Source organism: Castor canadensis, chromosome 1, assembly GCF_047511655.1.
Source record: "Castor canadensis chromosome 1, mCasCan1.hap1v2, whole genome shotgun sequence".
Taxonomy (NCBI): domain Eukaryota; kingdom Metazoa; phylum Chordata; class Mammalia; order Rodentia; family Castoridae; genus Castor; species Castor canadensis.
In genome coordinates this window covers 185,202,998-185,227,628 of record NC_133386.1, presented here as the reverse complement: position 1 = coordinate 185,227,628, position 24,631 = coordinate 185,202,998, and the positions used below count along the sequence as shown (strand labels likewise).

Below are 24,631 nucleotides of genomic sequence, written 5' to 3'. Positions count from 1 at the left end.
AAAAATATGGAAGAATAATTGAATAAAAATAAGCTGATTTTTATGATTGCCTCTTAGAGGTAACCAATACAATTTTTAGTTTTGAAAATAAAAACATATACTATTATGTATATTCATATCTGTCCTTCTGCTCACTTTAAAACAGCCATTTCCATTGTGCTCTTGGGTTCCTTGCTAACACTTGTCAGCACTGTGAACCCCATATCTACTCACATGTTATCGCCAAGGAAATAAGAAAATCAGAAGAAACAAACCTTAGGAGGTCATTGGATCAGATAACAACCTTATTCTATAAAGATCAGTGTACAGATTAGCAGTGATAAATTTAGAGTAGAGCCAAAGCAGGAAGGACAAAATACTGGTATGCACAAGGACAAGTGCGCTAGACTCATGCAGACCTGGACTCAAATCCAGGCTCTTCTACTCCTTCTATGGACCAGATCAGGTTACTTAACATTCTTTAAATGTTATAGAAGTTTCACTCGTATATATGGGTATAATAGGAAGATTTTTGGTGAGAATCTTTTTGATGAGGTCAAAGCATGAGTGCAGTCGGAAGCCCAGGAGAGATGAGTGGTGAGCACAAGCACTACAGCCATTGAACAGACCAGAAATGACAACGTTTGTACTATAAATTCCTGCATTACCATGTCCAAGGCTGATAAGTGCTTTCCTTTCTTCTCTTATTTGCAAATGGAAAAGGTTTTATTGGATTAGTTGCAGTGTAGAAATGACATGTTTAAGGCGCATAAAACTTTTAAGTTTTCTCAGTAATCCTAGGATACATCACTGCTGTACTTGGACCCTGTTTCAGATAGTCTCATTGTGCAAAGAAAACCAAATTAACTTGTAGGTTGAAAAGAAGATAAATCATTTAGTCTAATAATTAGGTTACTGATAGCTCTCTACTTTCTTTATTCATCGTGCTCTATAATTTTTTAACTAAAAAACTCGTTCTTTACAAACAAATCAATGCCTTTTCGAAAAATAAAATTTCTATAATTATTGGCAAAACATCAAGAAGGAATATATTAATGTATTCATGTTTTATGATTGTACAGTTTATGATTTAAAATCATCTAAAAGGTAGTTTTCCTAAAGGCATTGTGCTGTTCTATATTGAACTCTACAAACAGTAGAGTTCTGAACTCTACAGAATACAAAACAGATGGTAAGGGAAAAATTACTTAAATATAAAAATATTTAAATAACAATAAATTCTGGTATTTAGTAAATAGTAATGTACTTGTGTTTGTGGGTACCTGACAAAGGTACCTATGGTAATATAAGACAACAATATTAAGGACATACTAGATAAGTAATATACTGGATCACTCTAAACTATACTATTTCTGATAGTCTATAATTAGCCCACAGGAAACATTAATTAAAAAGAATAAAATAGTTCAGTTTCATTTAACTGAAAACTAGCAATCTCTACTTTACAGACTACTTCCTATGTGTCTTTTAGCAAGCTACCAAATTTCAAGTTTTCTTACCTCTGAGAGCTAAGCAGGTAGTTATTATCAACAAGTCTAACTCAAAATGAAGATGTAAATACTGATATGAGCATTATTTAAGCCATGTCTACATGCAAAAAGTCAGGTACAAAATGCAATCAGTTAACAAAATATATACTTTTAATAGTATTCTTAAAAACTTATACCCATTCTAAAATTTCAGTGAAATTGGTTCAGTCATACAATATTCTTTTATAACAGCTAGTACTTAATTCAAGCTTAACTATACTTTGCTGAAGGTGGTTTCATGATGTTAGTTTATTCACATCCACATCACTTGACATTAGTAATATGATAATCCTTATTAAAGATAAGGAATCTCTGGGATGGAAATGTTATATAATTAACCTAAGCACACAGTTTTTCTTTGACCGCATCTTGCATTAATCTTCGTAGTATCACCACAAAACTCACATTTACAAGAACTCTATCACAATTTGAAATCCTCTCTGAAAGGCAAAAGAATGTGAGTTTGTGAATTATAATTCTCATCACATACCAGTTCCTTGAATAATATTATAATGGTCGTCTTCTATTATCTGTGGAGAAAAGTCAATTGAGTGTGTTCCAAAATGTGAAAGTTATTTCCAACTCTTTCATCTGCATTTAGGAGAGACAGAATAGATTCTCTGGCAATAAAGGTGGAGAAGGTTCCCACTGTTTGCAAAAGCTGTCTTTCAGATGAGATCAAGAATAAAAGAAAAGTTAAGAAAGAAGTGTATCTCACTTGATTTCCAACTGGAATTTAAAGATATTTCTTTAAAGGTAGTGAACATGTAAAATTTATTTTCACTTCCCCTGAGTGTATGGAAAATCTCTGTCAGCATGATTTTCCAAGCTAATTTTGCATACTTTTACTTGCTCAAGTGTTTCAAAACTTTTTTGTTCCCAAACAATCAAAAGGATTTTTTTGTCTTTTTTTTAAAAAAATCACTTGTGTTAATTAAAGATGATTTAATTTTTCATCATGGTCATGAATAGAATATTGTAGATAAGGTGTGGAATAAAGAACTCTGTACTTACTAAACATAAGAGCTACATTTTATGTCAAGTAATTCATTCATCAATCCATAATGAAATTCTGCATTTTAGGTAACTAGGGTAGCAAGGAGACTGATTATTAAAGAAAACATTTAATGCAAAAATATAATTAGAGATACATGTTAACCTATAGCATTTTTTATTATTGTTGTGCTGGGAAGGGTACATTGTAGTATTTACAAAGGTTCTCAGAATGTATCTTATGTTGTTCCCTCAGATGGTGATCTTGAAAATACATAACTTCCTAACTATGAACAAGCTTTTTAGTAATAAGTAATTTTTCTCAGCACTTTTGTCTGAAAGATGATATAGTACATGTATTAATACCAGGGAACATAACATTGAAACTGATGCTTTGGGGAAAAACTGGAAGTTTTCCCCAGACTCCTTCAGATGGGGCCCATAACAAGATGCTGCTTTATATAGTGTTTAGCCATTATACACTACCTATTTCTATATCTAAACATACCCCATTGTAACATGCAGAGGTTAAGTCATTCATGAGAAAAGTTAAGATCCTGAAGGACTATTGCATCTATAGTCGATGAAAATATGTCCAGTCAGTATGCTCTTCTAGAGTTTAACCAGTCTTTCATCATTTCCCACTGATTAAAAATGTGGTCACCACATTTGTCAAATTACAAAGCTTATAGTAAGTTTACAGGGGGAAATGACTTAGTTTCTGAGCAATTTCCTCCTTTCTATAGAATTTGTTTATCCTCAAAATATAGCAAAATTTACACAACCACAGCTGTAATATATGTTCTGATGTGAATAGATCCAATCTTCCACCTTTATTGCCACATTTTTTTTATTATCAAAGCTGCTATTGACGCACAAGCATCAATCTACAACATTTTTAGAATTGGCTTGTCAATTTCTGTGAAAATGTTTAATTTTTCCTTGTACAGGTAAGTGAGAGAAAGTACTAATGCATGAAATAATTATTGTCTATAAAATCAAAAGTCAATGACTACCCTAGGGTGTGCAGAACCAGGTAAATTTTAATGAGACTGTTTATGGAATCGGTTATGTGTGTGTGTGTGTGTGTGTGTGTGTGTGTGTGTGTATGCAATTTGACTAAATATTGTGTGACGAAATTCCCTATCCAGTATCATATGTAGTGATTTAGTGATGAATATTTAGAATTGCATACAGAAAGGATATACTTAATTATTTAGGTACTGTCCAATCAAAGTACGTGAGGATTTTTTTCTTACTATCCAGGCATCCCTCTCCTCTATCAGGCCCAAGAATTATTTCTTAATGGTCTTTGCAGAGACTGTTCATGTTGAAATGATGCCTCTGAATTTCATTGTAACTTGTTTTACTACAATTTACATAATTTTTCTTGAATCTGTGTAATTGATAAAACTGCCCATGTGTAATGCTTCCTATGAATCTCTCAAATATACTTTCTTGATAATGATCATAGACATAAATCTGATGACCAGAATATGCAGAAGTGTGAAAAATTATTTCAATTGTGGTCATGTCACAATGACTATTTTAAACTTTTTAACATATGTATAGAGCTATACATCTTCTGACTATGTCTTCCCTTGAATTTGTTAGGCCAGAATCACTGCACTGATGAAATGTACATTTCTTGCAATTATCCACATCCCTTCCCTCCACCTACTACTACAAGTAGTAGTAGTTAAGACTGTACAACGAAGAATATAAAATTATGTAAATACAATGAAATATAAATTAAATTAACAGAAAACAAGTTTCTATCCATGTTCTTAGAGATGCAAACAAAATAAGAATTAGACCACCCTAAGAAAGTAGTAAACAAATTAGAGCCACACTGCCAAGTCTCAAAACTCTCCCCACTACAAAATCTTTTGATTCTTATGTGTAAAATATGAATAATAAAAATCAAGTTTGTATGATTTCTGTGAAGATTGACCAATTCAAAATGTATAAAGTACATAGAAGATAGGCTATGCATTATGTGTAATTAGAGTGTTTACTTTCATCATGATTACAAACACAAGCTTTCCAAGAAGTTCTCTTCTTACTCAAAAATATTAATTTCCATTGGTTTGCTATATAATTGTGTTAAAATATGAAATTTTTTCAGTAAGTGATTAATATATCAGCATTGTGGCTCCTACTAGTTTACCATGGTGATCAGAATCTAGGTATGACATTTCCAAATCCTTAGGGAATATTACAAAGAAAATAAATAAAAATTTCACAGCATCTTGACTATATTAGACCAATGGTAAAAAGATAATTCTTTAGTTGTGACCACATTGGATTCAACTATATTAAATTGGAGCAGTGAATAATTTGGGATGAAAGAATTAAAAGCAAGCTTTAATGAAAATGAGATGGAAAATGTTTTCACTGGCAAATAGAAAATCCATTTTGAAAACACAAGTTAGTCAGAATCCGAAGTCATAGTAGAACAGCTTAGAAAACTAAATTATCCTAACTTTGCATCATGAAAACCATATTATGAAGCATATTTTGGCAAAGCTCCCTGTACTGTCACTTTTCTATCCTCACCCTCTTTTTTTGCTTGTTTTTCACAACTTGAAAGGAATATGAACACTTTATACATACAACCATTTATACATACAATGTAATATTCACCCTAGTGAAAAATTCATATGGTCTTTGAAGCTCCTTATCATGTGCCGCCATGTTGCTATCCACTTTTCCTCCCAGAGCATATGCCCACTCTTTTTCCATCCACAGCAGATACATTCTGCCCAGCATAAAAACACCTAGAATGACTCATTCCCTGTGTGCTCCATATCTCACAGTGTCTAATAACACTCCCTTTGTTATAACCCTTTGGTATTATCTCCACTCTCCATTTTTTACCTGAGACTTAACAAATACAACTTCTATCTCATCATTAAAACTCTCCCAGATTACCCTAGTCAAACAGCATTCATACTCAAGTCTCCCACTCTTACAATGTATGTCCATATGAGTTCATTTAATGGAATATGTATTTCTTTATGTATCTTCCTCCTCAACATATTTCATTCATTTAATTTCTCATATCTTTGATGGCAGATATTTATCATCTTCTGCACTTCAGATTAAACTGGAAAATAGAGATTAGGAGAGGGAAGAAAGAACAAATTTAAGGACCACAACTAACCTGTCATACTCCATAGATATCTCCTTTTAACACTAAACCCCACTGTGCCAAAGAAAGCATCACACTCCACATGTCCAGATAGCATCAGCATAAACCCAACAAAGCACAGGTAGGTAATGAAGTAACCATCTGACATGCTCTGACCATCAAATGGATGCAATATTCAGAATCTAAGTGAAGAGCATTTTAAGTGCATATTTAAAAAAATAGTGAAGAAGATATAGAAATATTAGATAATGTAATTTTAACACACATAAAGGAAGGAAGGATAATTAGGAGATGTAATAAAGACAATTTCACAGAGCAAGGATGAGCAAAGAATCATAGTATGCTTAAAGACTATAGTTGGAAAGGGGAAACATTCAGGGACTTTAAGAAAAGAATGTGATTTTTATCAGACTTCTGGTATAACAAGATGTAATTCTAAATTATTTAAGTTAAAAATCAGTTCAGTATTATATTCTTTCAGTTATCTAGAGTCTGTTTTTTTGAGAAGTACTGCAATTTGAACTCCAGGCCTCAAAATTGCTAGGCATGCAACTTTACCAGTTAGCCACTCCACCAGCCCGTTTTTGTGTTGATATTTTCAAGTTAGGGTCTCATAAATTGTTTGTCTGGGTTGTCTTTGAATCATGTTCTTCTGATCTCTGTCTCCAGAGTAGGTAGGATTACAGGTGTGAGCCACCAGCCACCAGCTCCAGAGACATTTTTATTTCCTCTTTTTAACATTGGCAATTTGTCTCTGAAAAGTCTTTGAATATGTATTGCAATTAGAGTAAGCAAATTTAGTAATAAGACAACAGTTAATTTCCCTGATAATTGAAAACTTTGCAATGAGTTTCACTTTAGCTAGGCAAAATAAACATAGAGCACAAAATGGAAAGCTAGAGAAACAATTATTAGGACAATTTTGCAAAATCCTATTCTTTAAACTCCTAGGAATGAAAATCTATAGAGCCTTTCAGTGTTTATTTATTCCAGTGCTGGATTTTATGATTTCCTTCATCATGCATACTACTATCAAATTCCACAGTGAAACAATAGAAATGAACATCATTAAAATGTGCTTCAATTTCAGTGTGTGATAAAAAAAGCATGAATCTGTGTGGGTTACAACAATGTGGTCAGAATAGCTTTATTACCAATACTGGATTCACAGATTCATGAGGTGATTGAGTCAACAATACCAGATCCCCATTTCTTATGGTATTTCTTAGGGATAAATGAGCTACTTGACAATAAGAACCTCTGTGTGAAGAGAAAGGACATTAAGAAACAACCTTTGCCATGTTAAGTTGAATACATGATGGTGAAGCAAGAAGAAACAGGAAAAGCACCTTAGCATGTCTATATCTTTGTTAGACACCCAGTCCTATGAAATGCACACATTATGCATCAATGCATAAGGAAATATTTATTTGGGGGGCACAGGTTTGCAAGGACTGTTTTTAAAGAAAAATGTTTTATGCAAAAATAAAAAAAGAAGTATATATTAAAAAATCCTTTGGTTTTTTTCCCCCAGTAATTGAACTTGAGAATTTATTTCTTAAAATGAAAAACACACTTTCTAGAGATTAAAGGAATTTTTCTCTTTTCATATTATTTTAAAAATGATATGACAAATTTGTTTAGTTTTATGGAATACTAAGATGGATACCTGAGGGAAAACTTTAAAGTTGCTCTTCAGACCCCTTCAAAGAACGATCACACCAAATTATTTGTTGGTTTACACAGTTTTTATACATTGTATCTTACCTGTTTTTATGTCTCTTCACACCCCATAGAGACATGGAAAATTTAAGTCATTTGTGAGAAAAAGTAAGGCCCCAGGGGACAATCACTTCCATAGTCTATGGAAGACTTGGCATATATCAAATTATATGTAATAAAGGACATTATTCACCTGAATAGATCTATAACACAGAGTGAAATTGAAGCAGCAATAAAGAGTTTCCCAAAAAAGAAAAGTCCTGGACCTGATGGATTCTCTGCTGAATTCTATCAGACATTTAAAGAAGAACTAATACTAACCCTCCTTAAACTGTTCCATGAAATAGAAAGGGAAGGAAAACTGCCAAACACATTTTATGAAGCCAGTATTACACTTATCCCAAAACCAAGCAAAGACTATAAGCCAATATCTTAATGAACATTGATGCAAAAATCATCAATAAAATAATGGCAAGAAGAATTCAACAACACATAAAAAGATCATTCACCACGACCAAGATGGCTTTATCCCAGAAATGTAGGGGTGGTTCAACACACGCAAATCAATAAATGCAATACAGCACATTAACAGAAGCAAAGACAAAAACTACTTGATCATCTCAATAGATGCAGAAAAAGCCTTTGATAAGATCCAACACCATTTCATAATAAAAGCTCTAAGAAAGCTAGGAATACAACGAATGTACCTCAACGTTATGCAATATCAACCTACAAAAATCATAGCTTTCCTATACACTAGTAATGGACAAAATAAGATATTATCTGTGAAACAATTCCATTTACAATAGCTTCAAAACAAATCAAATACCGAGGAATAAACTTAACAAAAGATGTGAATGACCTCTACAAGGAAAACTATAAACTCCTGAAGAAAGCGATCAAGGAAGACTACAGAAGATGGAAAGATCTTCTGTGCTCATGGATTGGTAGAATTAACATAGGAAAAATGGCTATACTACCAAAAACAATCTACATGTTTAACGCAATTCCCATCAAAATCCCAATGACATTCATCATAGAGATTGAAAAATCTACCCTAAAATTCATTTGGAAACACAAGAGACCATGAAGAGCCAAAGCAATAATCAGCAAAAAGAACAATGCTCAAGGTATCACAATATCTGACTTCAAACTATATTACAAAGCAATAGCAATAAAAACAGCATGATATTGGCACAAAACCAGACATGAAGACAAGTGGAACAGAATAGAGTACCCGGATATGAATCCACACAACTATACCCGACTTATTTTTGACAAAGACACTAAAAATATATAATATAGAAAAGACAGCCTCATCAACAAAAACTGTTGGGAAAACTGGTTAGCACTTTGCAAAAAACTGAAATTAGATCTATGTTTGTCATCCTGTACTAATATTAACTCAAAATGGATCAAGGACCTTAATATCAGACCCCAAACTCTAAAGTTGGTACAGGAAAGAGTAGGAAATACTCTGGAATTAATAGGTGTAGGCAAGTACTTCCTGTTTAGAGACCACCCACTGAGTGGGAGAAAATATTTGCCAGCTACACATCAGACAAAGGACTGATAACCAGAATATTCAGGGAACTCAAAAAACTAAACTCTCCCAAAATTAACAAACCAATAAAGAAATGGGCAAATGAACTAAACAGAACTTTCTCAAAAGAAGAAATTCAAATGGCAAAAAAACACATGAAAAAATACTCACCATCTCTAGCAGTAAAAGAAATGCAAATCAAAACTACATTAACATTCCACCTCACCCCTGTTAGAATAGCCATCATTAGAAACACCACCAACAACAGGTGTTTGTGAGGATGTGGAGAACAAGGAATCCTTATACACTGCTAGTGGGAATGCAAACTAGTACAACCACTCTGGAAAAAAATTTGGAGGCATCTTAAAAATATAAACATAAATCTGGCCATTTGATCCAGCAATACCACTCTTGGGGATATACCCAAAGGAATGGGACACAGGTAACTACAGAGGTACTTGTACACTCATGTTTATTGCAGCACTATTCACAATAGCCAAGTTATGGAAACAGCCAAGATGCCCCACTACCGATGAATGGATAAAGAAAATGTGGTATTTATACACAATGGTATTTTACTCAGACTTGAAGAATAATTAAATCTTATCATTTGCAAGTAAATGGATGGAACTGGAGAACATCATCCTCAGTGAGGTTAGCCAGGATTGTATGTTTTCTTATATCCAGACTTTAGATCTAGGGCAAATACAGCAATGTTGATTGGACTTGAATCACACGCTAAGGGGAGAGCACATATGGGAAGTATGGGGATAGGTAAGAAACCCAAAACATGAAAGTGTTTGATGTCCCCACTGCAGATGTACTAATACAGAAACCTTAAAGCAACAGAGGTCAATATGAGGAACTAGTGAGAAGGTCTGTTAGAGATGAATCAGCTTGAGTTGTAACACATTTGTACATGGAAACAATGCTAGGAATCTCTCTGAATAGCTATCCTTATCAACTAGTAAAAACATTTTGTGTTTCTTATTATTGTTTATGGCTACTGTTCAAAAAAATTAGAAGTTCAGAACAGGTTCTATGTGGAAACGAGAGTGGGTGGGGGGAAAGGGAAGGGGTGGGGGTCAGGGGGAGAAATGGCCCAAACAATATATGCACATATGAATAAATGAATAAAAGTTAAATAAATACGTAAAATCTAAGTGTGGTAGTGCACAATTGTAATTCCTGCACTCAGAAAACTGAGGATGGAAGATTATGAGTTTGAGGTCAGCCTAGGCTACATAGCAAGACCCTGGCTCAATAAAAACTAAGGTAGAAAGGAGGAAAATGGGGAGGAGAGGATGAATCAATACCAGATACTATATATACATGGAAATGTATATATATATATATATATATATATATACATGGAAATGTCATAATGAAACTCTGTATAGATATCATAAATAAACAAAGACAGGAAGGTAAAACATATCCTGTCTAGGAGATTGTAGCAGTTGGATGGGGAAGGGTAAAAGGAAAGGGTGTAGTAGAGTGATTATGATAGAAATACTATATTCTCATGTATGAAAATGGATCAATGAGACTTGAAATTATTCTAAGAATGGGGGAAGCAGATAAAGGACAATGGTATTAATTAACTAAGATACATTGTAAGTACTTTTGTAAATGTCACAATATACTCTCAGTACAACAGCATTATGATAAAAATAAATCAATAAAAGAAAAAAAGTTACCATTTCTTTAAGTACCTTAAATCCATCCAACATATTTGATTATTCACCAGTACAAAATTATTCCTCACCTCTACATAAGCCAATTCCCTTTTGTAACTGTGTAGGATTTATGTTCTCTTCAGATTTCAGTAACTTTTTGCTCCCTTCAATGATGTTCTAGCCTCTCTTTGTTTCCATTTTTACCCCTCTTAATGGATGCCAGAACTTTCTTTTCCATTGTCTTATTGATTTAGCTCATTTTGGGACTGACACTAAACCATAACTGCTACCACAAAAGAAGTTCAGAGCTTTATCCTTTTCATTTATTTCTGAACAATTCTGAGACAGGAATCTAATGCCATTGATGACATCAAGTATAATTAGAGAAAATTAAGTGGTCATAATTAAGTCAGATGATTCTGTGACTTGCGTCACACTCTCCATTTTATATTCTTTCTTTTGCCCCTTGTTAGTTTGTGGATGTGGAAATGTTAAATTCTATGTTATACAGCATAACTGTAAATGCTACGGTAGCAGTTGAGCTTACCATGCTCTTATAATAGTATTCTTTCAGCAGCTTCTGAAAACTTCACTTTGTTATCTAAACAAATGTCAGGATGAGTAAGTTTTAGAAGAAAGGAATCTGAGTTAAAATATGTTTAGAAAGAACAAATTAAATGTTAGAAAGCTAGGACAAAATGTGCACTGTTGCATTTCTAACTTATTTGGATTTAAATTGAATATGGAAATATGAAGATAGGTTTAATTTCATTAGACTCGAAGGGACAGGAGCTCCAAGAGGTTATTTTAGAATATTTGTCATTGTTTATTAGTCACTTACTGTGTATCAAGTGCTATCCTAAACACATATCCGCACATGTCATTTTATACACTTCTCCTTCCACTGGTCTTGGTAATACAGTGCCATTAAAAATGAAGAGTCTCAAGTCCAGAAAGATTATATAATGAACTCAAACATACACAGTCATAGGTAGGACCATGGATAGCATTAAACATGGTAGCATGACCACAACCCCTATGCTCTTAAGCACCACATCACAACTTTAAATCCTCTCTGGAATTGCAAAAATATGAATTATAAGTCTCAGGATGTATCAGCTCCTAAAAAATTCTAATGATGACAATTTCCTCTTCTCTGTGCAGAAAAATCCACTCAGTGTCTGGTCAAACTGTCCAGATCCTTTCTAACGCTCCTCATCTGGGACAAAGGAAAGAGCGGCAACAGCAAACCAGGTAAGAGTCACACTGCCTGTCAGGTGCTGTGTTCAACATAGTCTCAGAAAAATCTGAAGAAGAAAGCGGTTTCCTCTTGATTTCCAACTACAATTTAAAGAGGTTTTTCTGAGTGTTCATGAACCAGTAGTCCTACCCACCCCTGGGCTTGGAAATTTTCCATCAGTTTGATTTTCCAAGATACGGTTGTGTGTGTGTTTTCACTACTCAAGTGTTTACAAAACTTTATGTGCTCAATTAGTTTTTTTATAAAAAAACTTCTGCTTTTCCATTTCAAAATGCTTTCATTTTCAATCATGTTCAAGAATAGAACACTGCATTTATAGGGTGATAATATAGTGTCCTTTTGTAGAATTGGGACAAAATACTTATATACTTACTAAATGTAATAGCTTGATTTCTGGAATAAGTCAGTATCAATCATTAGGAAGACTTGTACTGATGGGGGCAGAAGAGTACTTAAAAATAATAATTCATATTGATAATGTAAAGATTTATATACTGATCCAAATATTTTTTCTTCTTAGAAAGTGATTTTGATATTCTATGATCTCAAAAATAAAATCGCAATTGCTGGCATCTAAAGTAAATTTTCTCTTTTCTGTGTCATAGTAAAGGGACATAGCATTGAGACTGAAATTTGAGGGACAACTTGGACCTAACTCATCAGGCCACTTCAAGAGGAACCATAACAAACAATTTACTGTTTTACACAGTCTTTGAACATTGCATCCTACATATGTTTGTGTCTATTCACACTTCACAAAGAAATATAGATTTGAAATGATTTGTAAGAAAAGTCAAGGCCTAGAAGCATCAATATTTCAATAGCTTATACAATGAACAGTGAAGTTTTTTATTTTAATTAATTTTACATAGTTGCTCTGACACAGAAGAGTCAAGGATATTTTTAGACTATTACTTAGCAATAGGTCTTTAGCAGTATATTCTGGAATCCTAGATGTCATCTAGAATTTTTAACTATATTATGTCCTGTTTTGTTTAATATTTTATTACCAATTTCTATGAAGAAAAGAGTTGGATAATATCAAAAATTAATTGTGAAATTAAGTAGAGTAGCTAATATTAGAAATATAGTGTTTTTTATTCAGCTGTAAAAAATAAGGTAATAATTTTTAAATTTCAAATCAGAAAAGATAGATTAAGAGACTGAGTGGCCACAGCCAAGGTGTAAGGAGGTAAAGGTGAGGGACGGCCACTTGCACTTTCAGAATCTAAGCAATAGCTACACTGTCTCACTGATTTAAATTTATTATCATTTATTAAATAGCAAAATTTATAGTAAATTTTTAGAGAACTTGCTCAATTTCTTGGTAATTACCTCAGTTCTATGGAGTCTTTATTACTTATCTTATAGGAAAAAAATTAAAAACAGCATGTAAGATATGTTCTGATACTTAACATATCCAGTTATCCATCTTTATTTTCATGTTTTTATTCCAAAGGCTTGTATTGAAATCAGCATAGGTCAACATTAATTTTAGAATTAGATTATCAATTTCTGTGAAATAATGTTTTGTCATTAAGGAAGGGAAGGAAAGTTGTTGTTAATTCATCAGAAAATTATTGCCTGTAAAATCAGGATTACCTTTAGGATTTGGAGACCTAACCAAATTTTTTTTTTTGTAGAATTCCTGTTTATAACATCATATACATTCACTTTCACATACAAAATAAGTAGACTATTAACTTTACTACAAAATACCTGAGTCAGGATCAGATGTAGTGATTTATTTATGAAGATTTAGAAAATTCTGGACAGGACATACTTATGTATTTGCCCATTATCCAGTCAGAGCACTTGAATAGTCATCCATCTGTCCAGGCATCTCTTTCCTTTGTTGTGTCCAGGGGTCTTCTCTTATTAATCTGAAGAAATTGGTTATATCATATGATGCATGTGCATTTCCTTAGTACCATTTATTTCCACCTATTTTATACCATTTTGATGATGCTGTATCCTTTTTTAGTCTGCGTATGTTTACTGACTTTCAATGACCCTCTCAAAGATATTTTCTTAGTAATCATCACAGACACAAATCTGCCAGCCAGATTATGCAAGAAAATGTGAACAATAATTCCTTTCTTGGTCATGTTAAATGGACTGTTTGGACTTTTATAATGTAGACTTTTATAAAGTGTAGAACTAATACACATCTTCTGACTGTCTTCCCTTGAAATTGTTAGGCCCTAATCACTACATTTTGGAATGTGTTGTCTTTTGACATTGCCCACATTACTGCCTTCCACACAATGACACCAGCAGTGAGGATAGAGGGAAGACTTGGTGGCAGATAAAGAAAATATCCCATTCATACAATTAATGTTCCTTATTATCATGTCTTAGGACCAACTCAGGTTCACATATTTTCATCACATCCAGTAGCAAAAAGAGAAGGCATCAGTTCAAGGTATTAATGGAATGCAAGAACATATTCATCATTGCAGAACAATAATCGTCAGACTTTGAATGTCATAAGCACAACTACTCCTAGACAACTCTCAGCATAGAGACTTTGGAAGGGGTGGTGTCACCTTGCTGGGTACAGCAGGGAGGACACACAAATCCTACCACCCACAGTGCAATAGATGCTGGCAGATTAAAAAAGGTTCATGACAGATGGTGAAATCCAAGAGTCATCAGGGGGCCATTTATAATTCAGAACCTTGACCTTGTTCTATGCCACTCTAAATCAGCATTCTGATACCATTCTAATAACCAATGTAGTGCAATTTTAAGAAAGAATTAATGAACTATGGAATCCATTTGTTTCCCATTCTATATTCCTTCAACTAATGTCCTAGCCATGGAACCTGGAATAACTTTATAGGTTCAGCTGCTAGAGCTTCTGAAAACATCTGGTTGACCCTATGGGTAGAATGTTATGTTGAAAGCACCCCATACGGGATATTATGTTATCTGACTTATGAGTTTAATAGCTCTGAGTTCTCTGTGGAAGACCAAATATTAGAGCAGGAAATGCTGAGATAAAACTAGGGAGAGTAGGTAAGAGGCAATTATAATAGCCTAGAGTGAAATATGGTAGTGGCTGGGAACTGGACAGCAGCTCTAAAACTGAGTAGAAATGATTGACTTTGGAAAATGTGTTGATGGTGGAGTCATCAACATTTTCTGATTGACTTAATTTGGCTTACGAGATAGAGGCAAATCAGTTTCATTGGATTTGCATTGAGGCACAGATACTTATTTTATAGTAGAAGATAAGGGCAGTACATAAATGAATGGGTACTGAAATACTCATATACCATAGCCATTAGGGTGTGTGCAAGTTCTTTTCTGATATCTTAAATTTTATCAGTGAAATAGGAATTAAGTCCATTTAAAATGTACCATTAAGTTTGGTGTTTGTGGTAGTATTTTAGGCAAATCTTCTCCTTCCAGTTAAAGTGTCCTTCTATTTCTAGTTTGCTATGCCTTAATATCATGAATAGCACTGAATTTTATTCATTATCATATGCTGTACAAACTGTTATTGGTAAAAACAAATCCCTATTAAAAAACTTAAGACAAAGACTTGTTTCAGAAGTCAGACTGGAAAAAATTAAAGTAGTGAGCTGTGAGGTAGTAAGCTGCTGTGTTTGATAAGTAAAATTATTCAATGTAAAGCATTCAGGAGATCTATACAACATACAAAAGAAGAAATTTTGGTATACAAAAAACCAGTAATAATTTTAGCATGGATGCCAGAATATCTCTTTTCTGTGTACTGGAAGATGTAGATTCTGGGCCTACTTTTGGTTCTAAAAATCATCAAGAATATTACAAATGTTTAAGATTAGGAATCTAATCCTTCAAATTTTTTAATTTTACAATTGAACTAAGAAAATGGTTTATATATAGTTCTTACATAAACCAAAAGGTCTTTTTCTTCTTTGGCATAGGCAGGGTGAAGAAAAATTTAAAAGATCAGTTATTTGATTAAAATGTTATCTAGAAGCAAATATTATATTCCGTCATTGATATAGTAAAAGTTAAATGTAAGCTACATGCATTTATGTTTGATACTCTTTCTAAAACCATATATAAGTTTAAGTAGAATTTTTAATTCTCTTCTGATGGAGTCATTTTGATATCCATGCTCTTTGTGAATTTAAGGATTAAAAAGTAATATCATTCTCTGACCAGTGCTCTTCCCTTTCTTTCCAATCTCAACTTGCACCATGATCCCACTCACCTCACCACTGTTGTCTGATTATTTATACCTTCTTCACTTCAAACTGTATCTGTACAAGTTCCTTTCTTTTGCTTTGAGTGTTTTCCTCACTGTTATGTGTGAGAATGTGTTTACCCATCATTCAGAACTCAGTTTAGAAATTCCCCTCAGAAACTCTCCCCATGAATCTAACTTGAGTCATAAAGTCACTTATGTACTACCCCACTGCAATTTTAGGAGGATCAGAGATTAATTTGCACTTTCTAAATTCTCATTTGTATATTTTATGTCTCCTGCACTACAACGCAAACTCCAATACATGAGGAAAAAGTATTGTGCTATTCACCACTGTAAACCCAAATCCCAGAAGGATATATGAAATTTCATAAGGACTCAGCAAATCCTTTTCAATATTGAGTGAACCATGTAGTTATTACACATAATTGGTGATTCTTGGAGCTAGATACCTTCTAAACATATGCACGTTATTTAAAAATAAAAGCCATGATTTTTAATACTGTAAATAATCCTACAACTATTTTCACCACATATCCTATATATTTATTTAATAAGGACACAAAATACTATACTGTGTTAAGACCTTAGTCTTCCCTTAGACCTCATTAAAGGTGGCAATCTAGAATACCATCAGTGTCTTTTCAGTTTGGTTAAAAGTTGAATCTTGGAGAAGAAATATTCTTTGGATTTTGAAACACAAATATTAAACATAAAAGTAAAATTATTCCTCCACAGTTAGAAAAATATGTCTATATTGTTGTTCTAGTTCCACAAGAACTATATAATTTCAAAACATAGACAATTTTTTTGTTTTCCAATGCTGGGATTGTACCCAAGCTAGGCAAACATTCGGCTACTTCAGCCATATCCCAGTCTTTTTGTTTTTATTTTGTTTATGATATAGGATCTCACTGACTTTGCCATAAACTGGTCATGAACACACAATCCTGCTGCTAATGCCTCCTGAGCAGCTGAGATTACAGAATGTGTAACCAGGCAGAGCTAAACCACACACTCCATGCTGAAATATCCTGATCACACCACAAGTGTTCTTTTGTATGCTTCTCTTAAGAATGAACACAGGTTGTTGAGAATGTTGGTACAGTGGTGGTCTTTGTATCAAATTGCACACTAATAAAAGGATACTTGGCAGCATGCGAACTGGGGATTCTAATTCCTAAAGTACTCGTATGTATTCACCCATTCTGCTACTTTCATTATGACTGTTCACAAATGTTCCTAAGACCCTAAGTCTCTTTAAACTTATATCCACCCCAAATTACTTATTAAGCACATTCTGGGTGACTAGGCGTCTTCTCATCATTGGGGTTGTATCATGAAGGGATAAGCATAATCCTTGCCTTGACAAATACAACTACATTGGGTGGGGAATGAATATAAAAGTCAAGGAATATTTCTAAAAAATAATTTGTAATTGGAAATTTTAAAGATTGACCTAAATGTATAAGTAGAGGATACTTGAAAGGACATACTAGAGAAAGTCATCAAGTAATACTTAATCTTGTCAAATAATATTTCATGTAGACTTCGAACAAAACGACTGAGAGTCAGTCAAGAAAATCTTCTGGAGAAGATCATTCCAGCAGAGAGAAGAGAAAAGCAATAAGAAAAGCTGAGCTGGGAAAGGTGCATGTTATTCAAATAAGTTTTCTTTTTTTTTAAGTGTATCCAGAGTTTTGTGAGAAAAGGCATATAGTACAAAACATATTGGTATGATGTCCTGGAGGCAAAAGCAGTAGCCTGGCTAAGCTGCTGCTATTTTTTTCTATAAATGTCACTGACTTCTGTGTGACCAATGGATTGTGGTCACTAGGAAGGTAAGACTCCACTGGTTCTGTAGGAAAGACTGGTTCATTGGCACTTAAGTTAGTGACCGCCCAGATTCCCTCGATTAATCCACAATTTCCTCAAGGCATTTTTCACCTCTGCATTTCTCAAGGTCTAGATCAAAGAATTTAACACTGGTTCAACAATGGTGAATGACACAGCCATTGTCTTGTCTATGGGGTAAGAGACCACAGGTCTCATGTATAAGAAAATACATGGCACAAAGCACAACATGACCACTATGAACTAGGAACTATATGTAAAAAGGACTCTGTGCCTCCCTTCAGAGTAGAAGACTTCAGGGAGCAAAGAGTAACAACGTAAGAAAGAATGAGAATAAGGACGATGGTCACACACCTCACCCACTATTGAGGATGACTAAGAGCCCCAGGATGTGGGTGTCCATGCAGGCCAATTTCAACAAAGGTAATAGGTCACACATAAAGTGACCAATGATATTAGGACCACAGAAAGGTATTTGACACATGAAAAGAAGCTGAATTGTTGCATGCAGGGATCCTCCTACCAAAGTCCCTCCTACCATCTGGAAGCACACTTGAGGACTCATGATGGTCATGTAGTGAAGAGGCTTACATATGGCCACATAGCAGTCATAGGCTAACACAATGAGAAGGATGATCCTCACAAACAAAGAAATGCTGTGCAAAGAGCTGGGTCATGCATCCTTCAAAAGAGATGGTAGCATTCTCAGAAAGGGAGTCCACAATCAGCTTGCGGGTAATGACAGAAAAGTAGGTGACATCCATGAAGGACAAAGAAAAAGGAAAAAATACATGGGTGACCTTAGACTCCGACTTACAGTTATAGTAACCACAATGAGTAGGTTTCCAAGTAACGTCACCACATACATCATTAGAAACAGAGCAGCTAATATTCTCCTCAGCTCTGATTCTTTGTAATACCCAAAAGAATGAATTCAGTTGCATTATTTAGTTTCTCCTTTTAACCTGAGTTTGGGAAAACACATCTCTCCATGCTGGAAAATCTGAAAAAGGAATATAATTTTTAGCTAGTAATCATTGGGTGTGGTAGACATTATTTGCATTATTATACCATCTCATACCCCCCTTAAACTACTTTTTTACTGGCTTTCCCTATGGAAATTAGCTTCTAGCAATAAAAACTTGACAGCAACTTCAATTCTACTAATAACAAATACATCTCAAAACAAGATCACATTGCACTGGTGCAATTCTTGCTTTCTGTCTTGGTGCTGTCTGTTGTGACACTTAGGAAAAAATGCTTCATTATTAATTATTCATTACATATGTGCTCTTAGAAATATGATATAATTACCACCCTTGAAGAAAATGCTGACCATTAGTAGATAGGAGGCAATGGATAAATTGCAACCAGCTTAACACAATCTTGGTCTAGCTTTTTTACCTCCGTTTCACTCTCCCCACTGCTCCCATTCTGCTTTCCAAAGTAAACTGCCTACACATGAGACTTTTTCCTGACTTGTGATTTTTGGTATTTGAAGCTGGGATGCTGACCTACATTTACCATTACACATATCTAAAACTTGGAAAATGTTATATGAATTTTCATTTGTGTATTCAATGTGTTTACTAAAGATTTTCAGTATGCTATTTGAAGAGCTACGGAACAGATAGATCACATCCCAATAACTCTCCATTTATGAATGACTATACCATTTCCATTGAAATGTCTACTTCTTAAAATTTGACTGTAGATATTATTGCATATAGACATCCAGTGAATCTCTACTATGTGTTAGGCAGTGAAGTATCCTATGATATATTTTATTCATTTTAGAGATTAGATTCTGTGCTTTAAAGGGGTAGGAAAAAAATGGCAGCAAGTTCACACAACTAATAAACACTTAAGCCTAATTAAAATCTGCTTTTCCTGATTCCAAATTAATACTAATAACAATCTGCATTGTTTCTGTTACATTAATATGGAGTGCTCATTATCAATAAGATATTGTCCTTAATGATATAATTCCATTTTCATTACTCTTCAGTGAGATGGCTTTATGATTACTGTGTTTTTTTTAATTCAATGATTTTACAGTAAATACAATAACAATCCTACAAGGAAGAATACACTGAGTTCACACTCCAGTACAGTGGGGGAAAAAAAGAGAAATGAAACTTAAGTCTTTCTCTGCTCCAAGGAACCCAAATCTACAACTTAGCTGATACCACCTCCGCATGTGAGCCAGAAGCAGAGGGACAGCATAGTGCATGGTGGTACCTGCCTGTGATCCCAGCCCTCAGGAGGTAGAGTCAGGAGGATCATGAGCTGGAGGCCAGCATGGTCTTTATAGTGAGAGTGAGGATAGTCTTTAATTCATAGCAAGAATTCATCTTTTAAAAGATAGGAAAAAAGAACTGCTTCAGTAATTACCAAACGTGTCTTTGCTAAGAACACAAGCAAAAGTTGTGGGCCATTTGGTTCAAGTATAGCAGAGGCCACTGTTAATTCTTTCCACCTTGCTGAATATAGTTGACAGTTGCCAATAAATGCGCTGAAAATCTACAATATATACTAATCCCAATCTCTTCCACATCCAGCTCAAGAACTTCAAAAGTTGTACTTGAATAGCCCTAATGAACTGGAGAGAGCACATTTTTTGTGTGTGTGGTACTGGGGTTTGAACTTGCGGCCTACACCTTGAACCATTCCACCATACCTTTTTTATATTTGTTTTTGAGATGGGGTCTCATGAACTATTTTCCAGGTTGGCTTTGAACTGCAATTCTCCTGATCTCTGTCTTCTGAACAGCTAAGGTTACAGGTGTGAGCCACCAGTGGCCAGCTGACAGAGCACGTTCTTAAAAATCAGGACAACTTGATTTTATTCCTTCTTACTCTATCTCCTGGTACACAATGCTACACTGCTCATCCATCTGACTCTCAAAGAAGTTGTCAAAGATTAGTGGAATGCTTGAAATTCAAAGGAGCCATTTTTAGGTCTTGGTTCCTTTCAAAAACAGCAGCTCAGCTCAATCTGCATTAAATCATTATACTTTCAAGTAAGATTTCCTTTAAACAATCACAAGACCTAAAATATTTTAAAACAATGTATACTAAAGATAATAAATAACCCCATTTCTACCTTAAAATCTATAAATCTATCACAATTCTCTTGTGACTAATACATATCTCACTCAACTTAGCCTGACATTAAAAATTTCCCCAACAGTAATCAATTCCCTTTCTTGTATGTCTCCCTCAAGAGCATTAATGACAGTTTACTGCCAGAAAACACACTTCAGCCTGTTTTTGTCCCAACAAAGCTATTTACTAACTTAGATTCTTCAAAAACTAAACAATAAAACTCAAACTCAACATATGCTGTGGTTATTATTAAGAATGCTGAATTATCTTTTAGCACCCCCAAAATATATAAAATAGAAAGCATTGCTTCCCTGATTTTCAGATGAAACAGATAAGGTTTAGAGAACTCTGCGAAATTTGATTCTAGCCTTTTGGTGGGTAAGTGATTAAGTTCATAGCATAGACTACTAAAAACTGTGCTCTTCAGCCTTGCTCGTGTATTATGTTCTGCCTTGCAGCACTTTCATGAAAATAAAGGAAATAGCAGGCATAACAATGTTTAGAGAGCACAATTCAATATTCATCATGATTTTTTCCCGTTTCCTATAAGCATAGCGTCCTGCTACCTCTGCCTGTGCGCTCTGAAAACAGATGGATTGCAACTCTTCATCCCTCACTCCACTCCTTCTCCCTTCAACACCGTCATGCTGGATATTTGTTACATGCACCTGTGTAGATTGCATGTTAGCAACGAGTAAATAGTCTTCATTGCTCATTTTTAAATTGGTTTTTTTCTCCTTGTGGGGATGCTTACCGATGGTTAACTTACTATCTTTCTATCAAGTTCCTAATACTGTGGTACATATTAGTCATTTAATTAAATCCATAAAATTTAATTCATCCAAGAAAAATTTCATATAATCATGGGCCTCAGAAATGCCAGTGCCAGTCTCTGCTTCCAGAAATGAGAGTGCTGTAATTCAAGCCTTGCTGCTATTCCTCTGGCATGCTAGCCCCAAGTCCTATTTATCATCTTTATCTTTACCACTTCTGTTCATAGCCATGCTTTAACTGGATTAAACAGCTAAATCATAACTTGGACTCTCAATTCATTGTTAATCACTGCCATCATAGCCTCCTTACAACATAAATCTTGAAAACTTGCCAAAAGAGGCCAAAGCAAATAAAGCTACAAATTGTTGGTAGCTCAAGACTCTTCATCCTGTGACCACAATTTGTGCACACAAACAAATAACTTGGTAGATTACTGACATGTTCAAAATACAGCTGTGAATGTGTCAGTTGATTTAATTATGCCAACATCTTCAAAATTAGACCTCACATTATTAGAAACATATTGAATACTCAAATAAAAATTTAAGGCTTCCTCCAAAGCTCAATATGGTATCATCACAAAGATAGCACCAGTTACTTAATGACCCCAGTAAATAAAAAGCCAAGATTGTGCATTTAATGCTCAAAGATCAGGTCAAGATGACAAGAGTCAAGTCCCATCTGTGAAATACTCACATAAACTTTCTTCTACAGAAAAGCAAGGAATCATAACATATTAGATTTCAAAAATAAGTCAGGACTTGCTCAAAGAACAAACAATACAATCATTTCTTGAAGAATTATTTTGATTGAAATAACTTTTCTAATGATTTTAATGACAGATTAAAAATAGATGCTCTCAGTGTCCAAGGACTTCCATAGGAAACACCTCTTGTGGTTGGCAGAAGACTTAATTTTTTTCTAAACAGGAAAAGCCCAAAAAGGAAGCCAGCAGTAGACCTGCTTACAAAAATCATCATTAATGGTACTTTGTCTACAATTTGGCTGAATTTTGAGCTTAATTTGCAAACAGTTAACAATCTACACTTTCAAAGAAACACCATTAATTAGAAGTTGTTCTTTGAATAACAGACCTGGATTAAAAGAGGACAGAGTGCTATTTGCAAATGGCTCAGAATTTCAAAATGTGCATCCTTGCATCATTCCAATTGTATCCCCTTGTGGCTGTGTATTAACTACCTGAGGATTTAATCATTGTACCAGTAAACTCCCAACTACCTCTGCAGTTATCTGGATTTCCCTGGGACAGACTTTCACTGGAAATAGACCAAGCTCATACTTCATAAGCAAAAAAACAAAAACAAAAAAACAGATCACAACATGACCCATTTAATTAACTCCACAACTGAGCTCTGCTCTTCAGTAACAGGATGGCCAAACTAGGTAAGGCCTCCTACCCAGCTCTGGGCTACCTAGCAAGTACCCTGGGCCAAAGCTTTCTATCACCTAGTCTGGAACTCTCTTCACCTTTTCAGACTATTGTTGAAATTGTGTCACATCTAACTCCATAGTAGCTGCCATTTTAAAAAGGTTTTTAAAAATGGACCTCAGCCAAAATATTAAGAACTAAATTTTTTCACACTTCGTAACAGTTACTGTTCTAAAATAATGTTTCAATTTAGAAATATTTGGTATTATAACCTCTACTATTTTTCAAGCTTCAGTAGTAAAAATATGTCAGTACAATACATTTACAACATACTTCACAGATTACAACTAGTTCATTCACACATTTGACTTTCAGCCCATTGCATTCCACTTTTCATGATTCTCTGAAAGGGAATGCCTCAATTTTACTAAATTCGATCTTCACAGATGATAGTCCAACCACAGCACTTGTACATTCTATGCTCTTAACTAACCACTTAGACATGGGTTACAGCAGTGTTCCTCCAATATTTTGTGTTATTGATACCCGTGGGAGATTTTAGTTGTTTTGTTTCCCCTCATCACCCTATTTCTGAAATTCCACATTTATACTACCTACAAATTTATTCATGTGATATCTATCTGTGTTTCAGGTATAAATCAAGAAATATATTTTCATCTCTCAAGATGCCAGTTTTACTTATTTACAGGAGATATCATATGCATTGTAAATACATACATTAGTTCACTTATCTTTTTTTAAATGGTAAATAATGTGTTTATTTAGACTTAAATCTAAGAAACACTAGGATGCTTCAACAACTGTCAAATCTCTACCCAGTTCTTTTCTTTTGCATCAACATGTTAAAAACTATTTTCTTCTATATACTTTTAATGCATCAATAAAATTGTGTGGTTTATTAATGTATTTTCTTGTTTTTATCCATCCAGGTCCCATGAGAATTTAAGTTCCACTCAATCATGGCTCTTATATTTATTGTTCAATACTGTATATCCAGCCTCAAGTATTATTTGACATTCTGTTGCCACTAAACAAATATTTTGGAGGCGGTAAACAAAATAAACCAAAATTTTATAAACTCTCCATAGCATCACTTTTCAAGTTTATACATATATATTTAAACTTGAAATATATGTATTTAATATATATAACATTATATTATATGTTATATATATATACATTATATTACTTCTCTAGAAACTAGAATAATGGGGAAAACTCTACAGAAAGATATTTAAACCTACAAGACTCTGCCTTTAGATCAAAAAGGTATATCAAATCATATCCATGATTATTTAGCTTATTTTTCTTCCAAACATCCTTTTCACACATATATCAATTTCTATATGTCCCTTGTATCCCACTTTTCATTGTGCTCATACATCTGTGGGAATGAAGT

At 34.1% G+C, this 24,631-nt stretch overlaps 1 pseudogene; it reads right to left on the bottom strand.

The window, feature by feature from the left end:
• Positions 1-17,975: 17,975 nt before the first annotated feature.
• Positions 17,976-21,693, bottom strand: LOC109676229 (olfactory receptor 4C6-like; annotated as a pseudogene).
• Positions 21,694-24,631: the final 2,938 nt, after the last annotated feature.